The sequence below is a fragment of the Halichoeres trimaculatus genome, unplaced genomic scaffold (genome assembly GCF_033239565.1).
Source record: "Halichoeres trimaculatus isolate MK-OKI-2021-1 unplaced genomic scaffold, fHalTri1.1 fHalTri1_scaffold_18, whole genome shotgun sequence".
Lineage (NCBI taxonomy): Eukaryota > Metazoa > Chordata > Actinopteri > Labriformes > Labridae > Halichoeres > Halichoeres trimaculatus.
In genome coordinates this window covers 6,114,214-6,134,506 of record NW_027437196.1, presented here as the reverse complement: position 1 = coordinate 6,134,506, position 20,293 = coordinate 6,114,214, and the positions used below count along the sequence as shown (strand labels likewise).

Below are 20,293 nucleotides of genomic sequence, written 5' to 3'. Positions count from 1 at the left end.
CTAACTCTGTGTGTGTGTGATCATGTGTGTTCATGGTCCCAATCCGCGAGACAAACGGGAGTTAGGGCGTAACCTCGCGATACTCCCCCCACCCTCCCTCCCTCCTTCCAACTCTTTCTCTCCTAACAAGCGAGGGCGATCAAGCGGCAGGGATGCTGGGAGTCCGGCCGGTCAGCCCTACCAGCCTACCGACCTACCGACGCGCCGAAACGCAGCGAACAGTCCCCTCTGACGGAACAACTTCTCACTTTTTCATTTCAACAACTGACCCAGAGAGAAAGACAAGATAAGAAACAAACGCAACAGCTGGGGCTGCAAGAGGGGACTTTTATTTTGGAGGCGTTCCTTTTAATTATCACACCTGAGAGAGGAAAGGAGAAGACAGGCAGAAAGAAGGAGCCGAGGAGTGTTTTTCTAGGATTAAAGGAAAGTCAAAGAGAGGATTAACTGAAGTTGTGAAGATGCGGGAGGACGCGGAGCGGACGGAGTGAAACAGCCCGGTGCGCACTTTCTCCTCCCCGGCTTCACTGACGCGCGACAGCCCGCTCCCTCTGCCGCTGCTGGAGGGACACTTCTGCGCTCCTGTCGCTCCTCATCACCTTCATCCTCTTCACCGCTGTGCTTGGATGTAAAAAACAAACACAAAAGAAGCTTCTCCTCCATCTTTTCACCTCCTCTTCCTCCTGCATTGACACACTTTGGTTTTCCTGGCGTTACGCGGAGTTTTGCGCTCATGGATCGGCCACTTTGCGCCTCCTCTCCGGATGGGATTTGGCAGCAGTGAGCGGGGCGCGGTGGAGCGGTGATGGTGTGAAGGAGAGATTTAAGATCCCGCAGTTTTTAACGAAGGAGTTTCACATGTGAGTACATGAGCTGGTTTTGTTTATTGGGATAATGTGTCCGTGTGGGGGGTGAACTCTGACCTTTTCCAGCCAGTTTGTCCAGTGAAGTCAGAACACCTGAGCAGAAATCACTCCTCACAGTTTTTATGACATGATTTATTCTCCTCTTGATGAAAAACAAACACACCTTCTATCAGTTTGGCCACACATGGAGGCACCTTTAAGCCAATATTTGCAGAAAACTGCCCAACAATCTGATTTAAGATCAAAACTCTCCCCTCAGATCCAAACTGCCTCTCTGAGAGTGATGGCTCATTTCAGACCTGCTCTCCATCCCTGTTTTGAGCCACTTTCTCCCTCCTGAGACCCAGTTTCCTCTGTTCCTATGCAACCCAGCTCTTTATCAGCCGTGCTGAGCCGAGCCGAGCCGTGCCTCCACTTTCCATTAATTAAGCTCAGTGTTTATGTAAGAGCAGATACATGTGGGGCTGTGCTGTGCTGCTGTCATGGTTTGCCCTCTTTTACCTCTTTGCTACACCTGAAATAATCCCACGGTGTGAGATTTCTTCTGCGCACTGAGCTGCGTCAGTTTGGTTTGAGCCAAAGTGCTGAATTTTATATTTAATATTGATTTAAAAAAGCACATTAAGCCTATTTAAAATATGATTAATTTAAACTTTTTAGGATTTAAATTAAGTAAAAGATCTGCATCTCTTCCTAAATACAAAAACAGCTATAAAATCACAATCTGTATTCTTGAAATCCTTAGACAAACTCATTTACTGTTTTTTTTTCTGAGCATGTTCTTCCTGCGGTTTTGCTGAGCACTCAGAGGACTCTTGGAGTGTGTGTTTGTACCTCAGCTGTGTTTTTACAGCCGCCTGCTTGTGCTGTGATGCACTTTATGTTCTATAACATCTCTATAATGTTCCTGTGAGCTGTATACGGTGGCTGATGTGTGTGTGTGTGTGTGTGTTTTCATGGGATACACCACACTGAAATATTTCTGTTTTGCTCTCTGTGTGGCAGGATCTGTGTGTCATGCAATTCCCGTGACGCACTTTGTTGATCTGAGCATGAAAGTGAGGCTTTTTGTCAGCGTGAATGTGTTCAGGAGCAAAGCGGCTGAAATAAATCAGAGTTTAAGATTCAGCTGTTTATTAGAGATGCACCACGACCTTTGACCTTCCACCTTTTTTGGATGATTCCATCACAGATTATATTTAGCGTACAGCCTGATTAGCTTCATATCAGGTATGACAGAGTTCAAAATGTTGTTTTTTTGCAGGCGTTGAACCAGAAAACTGGCAACTGTCTGAAAAAAAAATCATAAAAGTAAAAGGAAATCTTCAAATACTGACACAAAGGAGTGAAAAATTAAAGAATCTACAATCAAAAATTACGAAATCTGCAAATAAAACAGACAAAATTTAAAATCCAGCGTGAAAAAAATTGTATTCATTTATTTTAAGTGTACATTTTTAGGATAACCCTCAACCCCCGCCTCACCAAAAGGTCCTTGAGCAACAGCAGCTTGCATCACGACCTCTGACCCCTCCCTCAAGAGGAGCATAAACAACACATCCTCCATTTACAAATAAATAAAAAGAGATGTGTTTTTCTTTACGCAGCGCTGCTTGAACAGCTGCCTCACCTGCAGAATCTCTGCAGTGCAGACGTGAACGACTGTTTTTTACAAACAGTGCTGAAATGGTGATTGTAGAAGCTACAATTTCTGTAAAAAGGTAAAAAAAATTCTACTGTTTTCAGGAGAAAGAAAATATTTTCCTCAGCACAGGCCTCAAGACAAGTCTCACAATTTAGATTTTGGAGTTTTTTTTTTTCATTCAGATCAAAATGTTTTTGGGTAGCAGAAATGATCACTCCCTTAAAATTTGTTTTAAATTGCAATCCTTCAATTCCAAAAAAGAGGGAAACTAGAGGAGATTGTTAACACAGGTACGGCGCAAGGATGGAAAAAAGGAGAGAATTAGGTCAGACAACAAAAATGGTCATGAAAGAGAGAAGTTTGGTCGGGGTCCAGAGGACAGGAGAGAATTCAACCGAGCTGGAAGGAAAGAAACAAAACGCAGAGTCGATGAGAGATCAACAGCATCCTTGACCCCGTGATTTCATCGGCTAAATGCTCAATGGCATGTTTACAAGTTTCCGTCACTTCTGCTTTCTCAAGATCTGAGAAAAAAGGCTGAAATGTGGTGAAGCTTTCCTAAAAGAAAGAGAACAGCAAACAGTAAAACTACCTGACAGCACCTTCACCCTCAAACAAACACCGGAGATTTAAAAGACAGCTCTGCGAAATCCTCAAGAGATGGATCGTGTAAAATGGACCAGAAAAAAGGAAAAAAGAAAGCACTAGTTTTTCCAGGTGATTTTCTCCTCACAACACCTGAAATATCCAATTTCTGGCTGATGTTAGACTAAAACAGTCACGAATGGAGGAATTAGAGGCAGGTATGTCTCCTCTGTAACTCTGTAATAAATTCAAGGATGACTTTAGTTGTATCTGTCTTAATAAAATGTCAAAGTGTTTACTAAAATTAGAATTAACCACGTGTTAGAAAAGGGAAACAACAGAAGCTAAAGTTAACCTTAAATACAACACAACAGGGTACCTTAAAATAGACTTGCATTAAAGAAGAAGAAAATATAGGATTTGACAATTCTTAAAATAATGTTGAGGAAACAACCAAAAAACTTGAGTAAGGCTGAAAATATGAGGCTAAATGTGTTACAAAACCCAAGGGGTACCTTAAAATGGAATATCAAGGCAATCTCGACCCTTTTTATCACTACTTGTAAATGAAAAGATAAATTAATTAGTTCATAAACAAAATAGAAAATGAAAGAAGGAAGAAAAAAAATGAAGGTTTCTGGGTACCAAAAAATCAAAAGTTTGAACACATTGTGAACAAGGGCTTCTGGGTACCTTTTTTGAATAACAAAACTGTCAAAATAGTGAGCCTTTATATGTCCCTGTACTGCAAGAAACTTATGAAAGGTGACCCTAATATGGAAAGTGAAGGGGTACCCTGGCACATTCTTTTCCACATCTTATGATTAGAAACTGCCAAGTTCATTAAAAGTGTGAGGTTACATAAGAAAAAGGGAGAAACATTTACAGTCAGCGGAACCAACTGTCTAACCATTAACCTGAAGGGGTACCATAAAACAAAGCTAACCTTGTGTAAGAGGGCAGGAAAACCATATGCCCAACTGGAACGTAAAAACAGTCTTTAAACAGATCTGGCTGACCATTGGAAATTAAATGAAGAAGCTACATGGTACCTTTGAGCATGTTAAAAGGGTACCTTGATACTGATGTGAAACGGCTAATAAGAGGATTTGATGAGTAAAATCTTCCTACAGACACAAAACTGGAACACGTCAACTTTTTTCTCATCACATTTATTTCCAAAGCTGCAATTCAAACAAAATTTTTACCAGACGTTGGTATTAACTCAAATAATCCACACATGAAAAGAAATCACAACATTCAGGTCGTACTTAATGCCAATTATGTGGCATTAAGTACGACAACACAGGAAAAAGTATTGAACACACTGAGACTCATCTAATACTTAGTGGAGAAGCCTTTGTTTGCAATGACAGCTTCCAGAAGCTTCTTGTATGTTTGAACTAATGGCCCACACTGCTCAGGTGTGATTTTGGCCCATTCCTCTGCACAGATTGTCTTTAAATCTGGAATATTCTTTGGTGCCCCCTGGTGAACCCTTTTCTTTACTTCTTTCCACAAATGTTCAGTTGGATTTAAGTCAGGTGATCCACTAGGCCATTCTAACAGATTGATTTTCTTTTTCTGAAACCATTTGAGAGTCAACTTTGCCTTGTGCTTTGGATGGTTGTCCTGCTGGAAGGTCCAGCCACGTCTCATCTTCATCATCCTGGTGGATGGCAGCAGATTCAGATCAAGAATTTCCCCATACATGGCTCCATTCATTGCTCCGTCAATTATATGAAGTTTGCCAACACCATGAGATGAGAAACAACCCCATGCCATGATGCTTCCACCTCCAAACTACACTGTTGGTGTAGTGTTTTTTGGCTGATGAGCAGAGCCATTTCTCCTCCAAACATGGTCTGTAGTATGACAGCCCAAAAGTTTAGTTTTGGTCTCATCTGACCAGACAACATTCTCCCAGTATTCTACAGGCTTGTCAAGATGCTGTTTAGCAAACTTTAAACCAGCTTCAACATGCCTTTTCTTGAGGAATGGAGTCTTGCAGGCTGAGCGTCCATAGAGGCCATGGTGGTGGAGAGCATTGCCTATTGTTTTCTCTGTAACAATTGTACCTGCTGCCTCCAAGTCTTTCTGGAGCACTTTCAGGGTGGTCCTTGGCTCGTTGAGTACTCTTCTGACTATCTTTCTGACTCCCTGGTCAGAAATCTTCAAGGAGCTCCTGTGCGTGGCCTGTTGATGGTAAGGTGGTGCTCCTTCCACTTGTGAATAATAGCCCCAACGGTGCTGACTGGAATATTCAGGCGCTTTGATATAAGTCTGTAACCAGTTCCATTCTGATGCTGAGCAACAATCAGGATGTGAATGTCTTCAGAGAGCTCTTTGCCTTTACCCATCATGAGGTGTGTGGTATTTAACTGCTTGGTGAAAAAACGACCTTTTTTATAGGACCATCAATTTGCTCTAGCCCAGCTGATGTTGGTTTGCACTAATTGGATGTTTAAGTAATAACTACTGACAGATTTAAGGTGGTATGGTTCATTTCCTTGCCAAAGTATACAGCCTTTCCATGGTGTGTTCAATACTTTTTTCCTGTGACCGTACTTAATTCCATATTATCATTATTTATGGACTTGAACATTGTGATTTCTTTTCATGTGTGGATTATTTGAGTTAATACCAATGTCTGGTAGAAATTTAGTTTGAATCTCAGCTTTGGAAATAAATGTGATGAGAAAAAAGTTGATTTGTTCTATACTTATTTTCCCCATTGAATATTTAAGAACGGACACCTGAGAACACACTTAGCAAAGGTATACAAAGGTACCAAAAAATAGACAACAGGGGTACCTTAAGTCAGTGTTTGACCAGTGCTCCAAACGTATTATCTGAGATCACACTAGACTGTTACTCTGCTGTAAGTTAGCGTAGGGAATGATAGGTGTGTATGTCTTTCACCAGGTAAATCTCTGTGTTCTCGTCTGACCTTTGCAGGGATGTAAAGGTGCGCTGTCTGCACTCTGACATCATCGCAGTCACAGGTACACAAACTTAACAAGCCAGAAGATTCATGTGAAACAGTGATTTCCAGTACGGCTCATCATGGTTCAAACTCTGCAGTAGCTGTTGTGTCAACACCTCAACACAGCGCTACAACAGGTGCTCTGCTGCTGCACCGCCTGCCTCGCATGCATTACATTTGTGTGTGTGTGTGCCTACGTGAGCCCAAACCCGTATTTGGTGTGTCTGTGTGTGTGTAAGTGGTAATGTATGTGTGCCTGGATGCACCTCAGAGTGTGTCCCTGTGTGTGTGTTCAGCTGAAAAGCCCCACACGGTGTTGTGCTGTTTGTTCAGCGCCGGAGCAGCAGGCCTGACCTTTCCTGTGCCGGGCGCTGAGACAACACGAGCTGCCGTTTGACGGACGAGGCAGCGCTGTGGCTCTCTGTTCTGACATCAGTCCTGCAGGCTGAAACCAGCTTCCCGATTATTATCTGCAACCTTTGTGCTGTAAAGGCACTGTATGAAACCTGAGAGCAGCTCTATAGCTTTTATCAGAGAGCTTAAAAACCCTCCTGAGCCCTCACAAACTGTGCTCAGCGTTTGCTTTGCATCCATTTCTTTTTTGTGTTTCTTCAGTTGGTTTTCATGGCCATTAACTCCCATGAAAGACACAAACGCTCATGTCAAACCCTGTGAAAAGTAAAAGACCCGTTTCTCAGAAACACGTGATGTGCTCTTACCAGAATATTATTTCCTGCATTGTGTCACTATAACTTTTTTTTTCTTTCTTTCCTGGATCCAATAAAGCCTTTTCAGGAACTCAAACACATCCCCTGTGTTTAAGGGACGAGAAATGTCGTACTTACCTTTATCGGAGTTTCCGAGAATGACAGCAGCAGGGTTCAATCAAACATGAGTCAAGCGGCTGCTAAAGTTTGTCCAGTTTCAGATTTTGCGTCTGAGGTCTAGGAGTGGAGTGTCTTTGAATTCATAACGAATTTTTTCACACTTTTAATACCTTTTGACTGTTGATGTAATATTTCACATCGTCACGGGCTTGTTTATGAAAAAGTCAAGACCCGACATTCATATCTTTTAAACTTTAAGCTGACTCGTAACATAAAAGAAATCAATCAGACCTTATCTACAAGGAAATAAAAGCATAAAATTGGTGATGAGGAGCAGTGTGTCATCTGCATAGCGATTAAAGTTGAAAAGAGTGGGACCTAATACTGAACCCTGAGGGACGCCATGTTTTCTTTATAACCTTTTAATGAGCATTCACCCATTACTGACATAAACGCTCTGTTTCTGAGACCAGATTCAGTTTAAAGAATGATTATTTAATTTTTACAACTTAGGCTGTGTTTTGATTTTGACTTTTTTGACCCCAGGTGGTAAAATTGCAAAATGGCAAATACGAGTTTTTGAGTGTTTTCTTCTATGAGATGACTTTTTGTTACACCAAAATACAAAATGGAATTAAGAAAGTGTTTTTTAAGAATAGTCGCCCTGAAATACTAACATTTGATTGGCTGTTTGCCTTGTCATAGACTCTATGATGTATGAGCGTTGACTCTGTGAGGTCACCCATTTGTTTTTTGATACAAAATTTTGGAGCCTTTTGTTGACAGAAGCCAAATTGGAAATGTTTACCCAACCTTGCGTTGTTCGAGTTGTGATGAGCTAAAGAGGTGGGGCCTTGGGGCTCTTTGGAGACAGCCACAGGGTACCCACCTGTCAGCCAAGTCAGCCATGCCCTTATATGGTTAAAACTAGTAAGTTTAATAACTTAGAGAAATACGTTTTGAAAATTTGACCCCCTGAAGGAAAAAGAGCCAACAGACAGAAAAGTGCAAAGGCAGACGTGTGCAGTTTTGTCTTTTTTGCAACTATTTGACCACAATTATTTGTATTTTGACTCAAGTGTAAGTAAGTAAAGTTAATAATAACTAGAAGAAGACAAAATATAGCTTCAATAATTTACAGACAGAAAGCTAAAGGGTTTGACGTCGACTACTCCTGACACCCAGTTGCTCAGTCCCATCCGGTCCCGGCCTAGATCGACCATCACCTGAGCTGAAGATGTAGAGGTTCAGACCGAAGGCGGTGACTCAGCGCTGTCTCTCGGCAGCTCCATGTCGAGGCTGACTCAGGACGGATGGACGGATGTGCTCCCGTCCTGCTTTAATCTCAGTGATCCTCTCTCCCAGAGAGCACCGAGCGGAGAGTGCTGACAGTTTAATTATCTGTTATTCCTCTGTTAAAGCAGCTTCGCAGAAATACTCTTAAAAGTGACGCCTCCTTCCTTTCCTTCCACAATTTTACTGTCCAAATCTGTGGAGACGTCAGAGTCAGCAGAGTGTGTGGAATTAAAACTTAGATTTCACTCCGTCATGCTTGTATTGATCCACTGGAAATAAAGAAATCTATTTGCAAAGTTTAATGTGAGAGGACTTAGGGCACAAATTTTTAAATTACTTTCTTTACTGTTAATATTGAGGATCTTTAACACCAGCAGAGCTCTGCCAAACAACTCTTCTGGATTAGGAAGAGACTGTGGGCTGAAAACTGAGCAGATATTTTGGAGATGGTGAAAAGTTGCTCTGTTCTGACTCCTGTACACCAGTTTAAAAAATGAACAATTATAGAAACAGATACGTTTGGACAAAATAATATGTAAATATTTGTTCAATGTTAATAAACCCTCAACACTCTTAACCAAATCACACTCAGAGGGTCTCTTATGTGATAATCCTGCTCCTGTGTGTGTTTGTGAGGACATTGTGGGCCAGTAAAACAAACATACCACTCACTTTGTGGGGTTTTGAGGGTTTGTGGAGCAGACTTAAATTCTTCCGTGCTCTTTTATGACCCATAAAGAAAAACAAGACCATCAGTTTTAAGACTGAGTATTTGTAAATATCAGTTTTTAATTCTAAATGCTTCCGGTGTACCAATATACACAAGGGTAAAAGTTAGGCTAAATGTTTAGGTGGTAGTCAGACAAAGGAATTCTGTGTGTGGAATGTGTGTTTAGACTTGTTTATCCAACTTGCAAGGACATTAATCAGTTTTTGCACTTGTACAGCAGGGACAACCTTCCTTTGTGGGGCAAAAATTGAGTCCTTGTAGTGTTTCTAGTAAGTTTTTATACTGAGGACTTGGTTTAACATTTAAAGGGGATAATGGTATTTGTTGGTGGTTTGTTTGTGTGTATTTCTTCTTCACATTCCTTGCCTTAACTTTTACACAGCCAGGTTTGAGCTCAGTGATTGCATTTCTGCCAGCAACAAAGCAAAACAACATCCTGAATCATACAGAACAGGAAAAACTTCTCACCAAAGATTCGAAAACATTCAAGCAAACTTCATTTTTTTTTAATTCAAAATTGGAATACCTATAGGACAGGATATATATATATATATATATATATATATATATATATATATATATATATATATATATATATATATATATATATATATATATACATATATATATATATATATATATATATATATATATATGTAGCCAATTCCGGAATGTTGCTCAGAAAGACTCTGTAGATTTTTAAAAAAAGTGTTCCGGAATGTTCCCCTGAATGACTCTGTAGATTAAAAAAGTGTTCTGGAATGTTCCCCCGAATGGCTCTGTAGATTAAAAAAAAAGTGTTCCGGAATGTTCCCCTGAATGGCTCTGTTGATAGAGACATTAGTAAGTAAGCTAGTGTTTACTTAAGGCAGTACAGTAGTAAGAAAGCCATGGTTTTTGAGGCTGTGTTTAGACTTTAAGCAGAGGCATTACTGTACAACACATCACTATAGTCAAGGACAGGTAAAATATAGACCCTGTGAGTCTTTCCTCTAAAAAAATCCAAAAAGTTAGACTTGTTTTTTAACTAAATCCAAGTCAAACTTTCAGATTAGTAGTAACAAACTGAATATTTTAATGACAATCTGTCATCAATGAAAACACTGAGTTCTTAAAAGTAGGTACCATTTCACTGTGTCAGCCATCTTTTCTGACAAATGTTGATAAGGCATTAGCTGCTTCCACATTACTAATGTGAGGATTCACCGTCCTTTTTAAGGACAAAACTAAAGTCTGTTGAATTTTAATAAAAACAGAGTTGGAGTTTGATGTTCGAGGAGTGTGTGGGTGAACACGTCTTTCATATCTTGTGGGGACTCAAAGCATGGGGACCCCTAATTATGTGGTGACAAAAATACAGTGTAAGTGCAAAGTTGTAGGTGTTTGGTATATGTGAACAATAGCATTTCAACAACAGAATTCTTTTCAAAACTTGTTGGTAAATATATGTTTTTCAAAAGCATTGATCTTTTTTTTTGTTAAATACAACATTCTTCACAGGTTTCTGGTTCTGGAATAAATTGATATGCTTTGGTGAGAGCTCCAAAGGCAGCTGCATTGGTGAGTCACCAAAGTTAAAATACCAGAGAGCAGCATGTGTCAGCTTTAATAGAGGTCTGACAGTCAACATTATTCTTAAGTGACTGTTCAAGGCGACATAAGGCAGCTTACAGAGGAACAAAGAGGCCGGATAGCTGCTGTCTGAACCGTTCCAGCTTCAGCCACACAGAAAAACTAAATTATGCAACAAGAGGAAAAATCTGAAAAAATCATGAGTCAGTCAATCAGCGAGAGTGAACGACACATGACAAGATATGAGAATTCAATTCATTTTTAATGTGCTGCTTTATCATGTGTCGTTGACTTATGTTCAGTCTGTTTTTAGGTCTTGTTCTAGGCAGAAAACGTCTTTGAATCAACACGTGTAAAACACGGAAATTTACATTAGAAACAATTATATTTCCTGTGCAGGCTTAGGGTGATGTCATTTATTCTCCTGAAAAGCAACTTTGTCTTTTTGTATTCGGCTTCTTCATTGTAAACCGTTTTAAATCTTGTCACAATCAGATCTTCAAAACTGGTATTTGAAGTCTTTTTAGACTTTCCAGACTTATCAACTTTTGAAATTTGTCACTACAAATTCAAATCTACAATTTCTAGAAGTCCACATGTCCAAGACCAAACTTTGTTGTGGATCAGGCTGTGAATGTGTGAAGCAATCACATGACACAGGGCAGGTAGGGAGACATTTGAGAGAAAAAAGAGATTCAGGACACTGTCCCAAGTACACCATAAGCTCACAAAATTATCTGTCTTCTCTTCTACATGAAAAAGTTGGATCATTATTGCTGGGAATATTTGGGTACAAAGTTGTTGAGGTTCTCAAAGTTCTGTTGAATCAGCGCTCACTACTTGAATAGCGCTAATGTTAGATGTGACTGCTGTTGCTTTGTATTTCTTCAACACATCTTTGTTGCAATGTCAGCTTTATGGTAACATTTACTCCTCTCTTAATCCTTACATCTTCTTTTGCAGCTTGCACTCATGTTATTTTCCTCTGAAACAGTGAAAAACATTCACACGGATGACTCAATTTTTAGTCTCTGGTTAGCTTGTTGGGGGTTTGCATACTGCACCTACCATGAGGGATCTTGTTGGCTTGTTGGTTAACAATAAAAGTGATTTCTATAAGATGTTTCTATTGGATAAAATTGAATTGTTGGAAAATAAGCGATAAAAAAATCCCCCTATTATCAGACAACAACTTTTTAGGACAGTATATGTACAGCATACATCCCTTAAAATTAGCTATTGTGCTAATTGTTGCATGTTGATGATGCTTCTCAGGAAGTCGGAGACATGTTTTAAACTGTAACATTAAACTTGCGCAATTGGATAAAGGAGGTTTAGCATTCTAAAATTAAAGCAACCAGGTGTTGCGTCCTCACAAAAAACTGTGTCCTCAAACCAACTGATCAAATTCAAAGTGATGGAGAATTTCTATAAGATGAGGTTATGCTAAAACTGTTACCGATTCTATGGCAGGCTTCTGCCGAGCAGAGTAAGCCGTCCTGTTATTCCATCCTCCACACGTCAAGCTTACAGTGACTGGAAGGTGAAAGGTCAGAGGTCACGGTGTGATGACATCAGATGTGTGATGGAGAGGTGTTTGGGATTTTTCGGCGCCAGGCAGCAGGCAGTTGATTTATCTCCACCAGCTCGATGACATGTCCACTTCTTCTCTTCAAGTGTCTGTGAGCGTAAATCAAACCCACCTCAGGCCACTCGCATGCCTCAGTGTGTGTGTGTGTGTGTGTGTGTGCGTGTGTGTGTGTGTGTGTGTGTGTGTGTGTGTATACATGTGCACTTTGAGTTTGAGGTTAAGGAGAGGCTGCTGGCAGAATATTCCGCCATCTTTTCATTAGCAAGCATGTAACTGTGTGTGTGTGTGTGTGTGTGTGTGTGTGTGTGTGTGTGTGTGTGTGTGTGTGTGCGCGCGTGTGTGTTGTGATAGTTTATCGCTTCAGAGGTGCAGGGCAGCATGATCAATCACACTCTGTGGATGTGTCTGCTTCTCAATCATCACAAAATCATTGAAATGTAGAACACACACACACACACACACACACACACACATGCAAACACACACACATGCAAACACACACGAACACATGCTGTGATTTCACCTGCTCATCAGGATCACCTCCCTGTGCAATGGGACCAGAACTCACAGCTGTAACCATAGCAACAGCAGAACCATAGCGACCAGTGTCACCATCAACAGCAGGCCCGGTGGAGTCTCTCTTTGCTTTCCGTCGAGGATTTCTCCAAATAATTTGGGCTCAGTGCAGCTTGTTTATTTGGATTACAGCAGAGACTTTGAGGGGTTTTCTTCACTTTATCTTCACTTTACTCGTCGAGCACGTCCTCTTATCTCCACTTTTATTCTCTTTGTCATCCTGGGGGCAAAAACCAAACTTGAAGTGTAGTTGTAGCTCAACATCTAATCTCAAACTGAACACAGGACTCCAGGGGTGAACAAAGTGGAGGTGGAGTCTTTAAACAGCAGCTTTTTATAGAGCCCCATGATATAATTCTAAACCAAGTTACATCCAATTTAGGTTTGGTTTAGTTTAGAAAGACATCACAAAAGCACCAAAGAAAAAAAAAAGTTCCATATACAGCCACTAGAGGCTGGTCCCAAAAGTAAGTTAGTCCCCATAGAGCCCCATGTTAAAATATCAAACTTTACAGCAGCTGCACTGGTGAATTTAAATATATAACTCAGCTGTCAGTGTTAGATTCAGCATAAAAAGGGGGGAAAATTCGGGGCGGGGTCTCTTTTAATGACAGTGAAAGCATACTGAGCAGAGCTAATTATCTGAAATACAGACAAATAATCTGATCTAATTTGTGGTTTAAAACACAAACTTACATTTATCTAAACTTATTTAAACATCCAGTTATGTTAGACAAAATATCCTACCAAGAACCAAGTATAGTGCAGAGTAATACTTGTGTTAGCTTAAGTGTTTATAATGTATGTTCAAGAATTCAGGGACAATCTACAACCTCAAGGGTAGAAAAAAGTGGAGATGCAGTTCTTTAAATGGCCACTAGGGTGTGAGTTCACATGATTTAAAAAATATAGAAGGAAGAAAACATGTAGCTTACTTGTTTCAGGGATGAAAAAAAAAAGAAAAAGTGCAGTTCCTCAAATGGCCTCTAGAGGCTGGTCCCAAAAGTGACTCATCCCCATAGACCCCCATGATGAGAAAAACATAAAAGGCACAAAACATGAAGCTTACTTCTTTCAGGGATGAAAAATAATAATAAAAAAAAAAATAAATAAAAAAAAAAAAAAAGAAAGAAAAAAAGAAAAAGTGCAGTCCCTCAAATGGCCTCTAGAGGCTGGCCCCAAAAATGACTCATCCCCATAGACCCCCATGTTAAAATGTCAAACTTCACAGCTTGGTACAAAAACAGTCTATCTCTCTGTAGCTCATCTTGAGTTGAGTAGGAAAGTAAATAAAAGTTAAGTCTCCTTGTTTATGTCTGAATATCTAAAGTAAAAGTCTGAACTTTTAAGCAACGTTTTTCTACATAATACCACATAATGCATCCCATTATGCGAGGCTTAACATTGATTGAATTTTAAATCTCATTCTGCAGACTGAATCATGATGGAGGCGTTGTTGACAGAGCTGGAGAGATGTCTAATCTTTATTGTTTTCTAAACAGAAAATAACAAACTGCATTAATCGTCTGTCGTTTTTACTTTCTGGACTAAACGGCAGATTTACCGTCTGTAGGCGTGAGGTCACTCTGAGCGTGTTCAACAAGCTGTCAGGACCCCCCAGCTCACAACACACACACACACTCAAACAAACACAAACACACACTCTGTTTGTTTAATGGCAGCAGGTCGCTTGCTCGCCGTGTGGTCGACTGACCTTGGAGACAGTTCGTCTGCTTTGAAGTCTCATGATTTATTACAGACACATGAAGTCACTCGACTCTTCCTTCACCTGTTCCACCACCCACACCTGCTCCTCTGGTTTCCTCCTTCTCCTCCTCTTCTTTTTTTTCTTCCTCACATATGTTTCTCTGAATTTTTTTTATCATCAGTGAGGTATTTTAACTTATTATTATCCCGTCCCGAAGGTTCTCTCTAAAATTAACAACGAAGCAGAGTTACAGCTTCCTGAGGAAAGTTCTGTTTTACACAGACTTCATCCATCTGTTATCAGCCAACAGATAAATCCATACTAAACAAGCAAACACAAACTGCAGATAGAGACAGGGAGCTAAACTATGATGATGATGAAAAATCCAGTTGTGGACAAAACTTTCAGTTCAACTAAAAGCTGAAGAAGACGCTTATAGGGCCAGTGTAGTGACAACATGTCGACTTTCTAAAAGCTCTGACCTGATTTATACTTAAATTTATTATCTATGTGACTCAAATTACGACCACAACTTGTGAAATTGTTTGAAATAGAAAAATTAATAGACACTGGCAGCATAAATATGCCTGGGAAAAGTTCATTCGGGCAATGAGTTATACAGTTGCCCCCTGCTGGCTGCGGGTAAGAATGCAGTGTTTCTTAAAATAATGTTTAACACTGTGTAGGCCTCAGTTTAGAGAAGACAGGACAAGTAATGGAGCAGAAAACAGGAAAAGAGGAGTGACATGCTGGAAAGGTGCAAATCTAGGCTACGTGTTTGAGGGCCACATTGAGCGCAAGACCTACACCGCTAAGCTACGCTGTCAACCCTGGAGAACGCTGTTTTACTTTCAATCACAGTGTAGCATTTGCTTACATTTTTAGACATCTTTGAGCAATCAAAACTTTTTTGGACACAGAGAGCAGTCCCAAGCATTTTTTTCATCTGCATTCTATCAAATGGCCAGCAGGGGTCCACATTACTGGTTGCAAAAAATAAGTCTTAAGGAGTATATATATATAAGGGGCGAGCAGTCATAAATAGCTATAAATGCAGTACATGCCCAAGCCTTTCAGTAAAATCATTGAAATATTTATCTGTCAGTGTGTTCTATCATACAATACCTTAGTTCTACTGTTTTGGTCATAAATTCCTGCCTTATCTGTCCCGTTTTGTTTGCAAAAAGCTGGAACGCTGGCAGGTAGTTTTTCGCATGCGCACTAGTATCAGTGCAAGAGGCTGTGTTTACTGTGCATGAGCATTTTGAATGACAAAAAAAGCTGTCAGTGAAGCAGCTTATCTGCCAATGCGCATGTTCATAACTGGATTAACTTTATAACTTCATTGCCACAGTAGCCGAGTCAAAATGAGTGAAATCAATTTGAATCAGTCTTTGCGTTTAGAGCCATTTTCCCTGAGAACTTTTGAGGAAAAGAAGAATATAATTTGAAGTGGTCGGCCTACTCCTGAATTAGTCATCACAAAACTGCAAAGAATTTTGTCCATCGCTTTCAAGCTAGCACGTATGACAAACATAAATGGCTAGCTGGCTGTCCACAGGTTAGCAAATTGTTCTGTTGACCATGTCTCCTTTTTTCCAGGGAGCACATAGTCTGGACTACGACAGGTTATGGTGATTTAAACAACCTTCATACTGCTATGAGCAAGCATGAGAGTGCGTCTCCACACATACTTAGTGCTGTAAATTCCAACACATTGTTGTTGGTAACATGGGCATGTGTGAATGTGAGAGTGTCTATTAAAATTCAGTTGATATAGTAGCTAAAAAAAAACATGAAAAACACATGACATGTTTTTATTGATAAATAAATAGCTCACTGTAGTTAACACTACAGTATGACCAATGTAACAAGTTTACCGCTTGCCACTGATATATGTAAAATGTTTTTCGTCTCAGCTAATTTATTCTGTCAGTAAATATTGTCAGAATGAGTTAATGCACTGGAAAAAATAGAAATCTTATCAAGTGTTTTTGTCTTATTCCAGCAGAAAAAGTCTTTTTAGACTTACTATAGGCCACAGTCACCTGAGCAGTCCAGTAAAATGTCTTATTTGAAGTTATTTAAAGACATAAATAAGGTCTGAATTGCTTCCGACAAGTAAAAAAAAAAATCTGCTAATGGAACAAGAGAAAAGTTACTTTATTAAGACATTATTCTAGTTTAAAGCAAATCTTTAAGCAGATTTTTCTTGTTCCATTGGTAGATTTTTTTTACTTGTTACAAGCAATTCAGACCTCATTTTTTGTCCTTGAATAACTTAAAACAAGACATTTTTCTGGACTGATTAGTTGAATGTGGCTCATATGAAGTAAAAAAAAGACAATCTTTAATTAAAATAAGACAAAAAAAACTTGATATTATTTCTGTTTTTTGCCATGTGATCGTTATCAGTTGTCTTTAATACATCATGATGTTTATTTTGTAAGTTAGGTCTCATCTAGAGTCACAGTAATGAAAAAAGAGGGTATGCACAATGGCACCTGCTCTCTCATTTCTTCACTCAGTGAATCATCTTCAAGCCTTTGTTTTACTCAGACCAAGTCAAATTTAGCACCTCAGTTTAAGTGACTTCCCCTCCTCTCCCCTCGATCCTCTTCCCCCAAAACAAAAGATCCTGTCTCTCCAACATCAACGCCGTGCCAACCCGAGGCTTTAAAAGCTGGAAACCATCGCTGACTTGCCTGTGAATACTTCCACTCGTTAAATCCACAGTCTTTGTTTAACAGTCATCACTCTGCAGCTGAAACATTAAATGTGACTCAGATCTGCGGATGATTAAAATCCAACCTTGTTGCTGTAAATCTCTGCTGCCGGCTCGTCTCAGCAGCGGGCCGGCATTTTAAAACACTTTGCAGCTGGTGATTTATTTTCACGAGGGACGGTCATGTCAAAGACCTCCGTCTCTCTCTCTCGTTTTCTTCCTCCTGTTCTCTCTGCCTCCTCTTCCTCACCTGTCTCTCTGTTGCCTGTCTTATTTTATGTCCTTCATCCTGTCTGTCTCACGGATCTCTTTTTCGTTTGCTCCTTTTACACCTTTGAAAACTGAAATCTCACCCAGTGTTTGGATCTTTTTTTCCAGTAAAAAACATCTCATCTGACTCAATATGAAACAAATTCACCTGACAAATCCAGAAATGTCTCTTTTAAGATTTTTAAAGACAAAATTGCTTAAGGAAGTCTGTCAATAGGGCAAGAAAATTTGCTTGTCAAGTTTTTACTATCTATCTATCTATACACTCACCGGCTACTTTATTAGGTACGCCTTGCTTGTGGTTGCTCGTGCTCGGTTTGGACCCTTATTTTCCTTCAGAACTGCCTTAATCCTTGGTGGCATAGATTCAACAAGGTCCTGGAAACATTCCTCAGAGTTTGGTCCATATTGACATGATAGCATCACACAGTTGCTGCAGATTTGTCGGCTGAACATCCATGATGAGGATCTCCCGTTCCACCACATCCCAAAGGTGCTCTATTGGATTGAGATCTGGGGACTGTGGAGGACATTTGAGTACAGGGAACTCATTGTCATGTTGAAGAAAGCAGTCTGAGATGATTCCAGCTTTATGACATGGAGCGTTATCCTGCTGGAAGTAGCCATCAGAAGATGGGTACACTGTGCTCATAAAGGGATGGACATGGTCAGCAACAATACTCAGGTAGGCTGTGGACTTTAAACCATGCTCAGTTGGTACTAAGGGGCCCAAAGTGAGCCAAGAAAATCTCCCCCACACCATTACACCAGCAGCAGCAGCCTGAACCGTTGATACAAGGCAGGATGGATCCATGCTTTCATGTTGTTGACGCCAAATTCTGACCCTACCATCTGAATGTGGAGCAGAAATCCAGACTCATCAGACCAGGCAACGTTTCTCCAATCTTCTATTGTCCAGTTTTGGTGTTGCTGTGTGAATTGTAGCCTCAGTTTCCTGTTTTCAGCTGACAGGAGGGTCACCCGGTGTGGTCTTCTGCTGCTGTAGCCCATCTGCCTCAAGGTTGGACGTGTTGTGTGTTCAGAGATGCTCTTCTGCAGACCTCGGTTGTAACCAGTGGTTATTTGAGTTACTGTTGCCTTTCTATCAGCTCCAACCAGTCTGTCCATTCTCCTCTGACCTCTGGCATCAACAAGGCATTTTGTCCCACAGAACTGCTGCTCACTGGATATTTTCTCTTTTTGGGACCATTCTCTGTAAACCCTAGAGATGGTTGTGGGTTAAAATCCCAGTAGATCATCTATCTATCTATCTATCTATCTATCTATCTATCTATCTATCTATCTATCTATCTATCTATCTATCTATCTATCTATCTGAGATCTTGGTGATGCTCCTCCCCTCTCGTCTCCTCTTCCTCTGTAAGTATAAAAGTCATAACTCATGTGACGCTCAGAGGCATGAAGGAAACAATAAGAATCAATAACAATCACATCCAGCGCTGAAAGTCAAACCAACAATAAAAACTTTTAGTCTCTTTCTCTCTTCATCATCATCCCTCCATCATCTCCTGACCTTTCTGCTCTGGTCTGTCCTTTAAATCCATTACTGTACGTATCGATACGTTTCTGTTGCTCACACAGAGCAGCTACAGGAAGAGCAATACGACTGCAATAACAATAAAAGCCAGTCATGAATAAAAGCGTCCATAAAGGAACAATCAGACGAGGAGTGTGTCTCTGATGGATTTTATTTTAAGGCTCTGCTGCGAGGCGGCTCCATCTTCCTGCCAGTAATGCTGTCGATCTGTACTTTGGTATTTTCGAGCTCCTGTTCTGTGTCCCAGGTGGAGGGCCCGTGTCTCTGCTGGCTCCCGCTCAGACTGGGAGACGACCAACAGGCGCCGGCCAAGCACCCGTCTGGTTTTGGCGGCGGTGGATCCGTTCTTTTTCTCTGGCGGCGCTCCTGGTGCGCGTGCAGTCTGAAAAGAGGACTTCCAGGTGATGTGAGTCACCCCGCTGGCGGCCGTGATGGAGGTGCGCGGCCCTGCGAACAGCTGATTGTGTTTCACAAACATCCTATAGAAAACAGTCCAGCTCAGGGTCGTGGTGCGGCTGGAAAGTTTCCCAGCATGCACTGCATGAAAGGCAGGGGAACACCCGGGACAGCTCGGTCTCAGGACTGACGCTGGAGGCTTTTGTTGTCTGATGCTCCGTTTGTTCAGGAAAGAAGAGTAAAAATGAGAGAAAGAGTCTGTTTGTGAAACTTTTATACTCAAACGTTTGATTTCAGAGCGACGGACGTTTTCTCAGAACGCCGTGACTGTGATCTGTGGTCGTCTCTCATCTCTTTCAAACGCTGACTGTGACCTGTGTTTACTTTGAGTCACGGTAAATACGAGTCCTGTCTGCGAGGAACAAAGGAGAATGAATGAGACAGACGGGGCTTTATCCTCGCTACAGCTTCAAACTCACAGGCATTATACGCGTTTTAATTATCATCTTTACCTTAATCATCTCTGTCTACAGTTTAGAATTATTTACATTTATTACACTCCTTTTGTTTACTGTGTTAGTTTTTTAAGTAATAATAATATAACACAACAGAAAACCTTGAGTTGACTTCCTCATCACTGTAGTGAAGATTTTTGTTTTTTGACTTTATTGACAGATTTTAGACCAGTGGTCCCCAAACTATGGCCCGGGGGCCGGATATGGCCTGCCTCCACATTTTGCCGGCCCCCTGAACAATACCAGAGGCAAATTATGATTCTTTTTTTTTCAGTCTGCCCATGTGATCGAGACTTACACATGCATAGAACGTAACTTTCTATTCCACCCTTCTGCAGTTTGTGCTCTATCTGAAACCCCTCCGTTAAAAAAAGAAAAACCTGTTATACAACCATACTGGTAGTGAAATGTATTGTGCTGGTAGGTGTTGTATCACTTAGTTCAGTT

The 20,293-nt window shown here is 40.6% G+C and overlaps 1 protein-coding gene across 1 annotated transcript in view; it reads left to right on the top strand.

Moving 5' to 3' along the window:
* Positions 1–149: 149 nt before the first annotated feature.
* Positions 150–20,293, top strand: part of LOC141807704 (sodium channel protein type 5 subunit alpha-like) — a 244,433-nt gene continuing 224,289 nt past the window's right edge. Inside the window, exon 1 of the mRNA XM_074693871.1 lies at positions 150–860. The gene's annotated coding sequence lies outside the window, so the exon portion shown is untranslated. The remainder of the gene's footprint in view (positions 861–20,293) is intronic.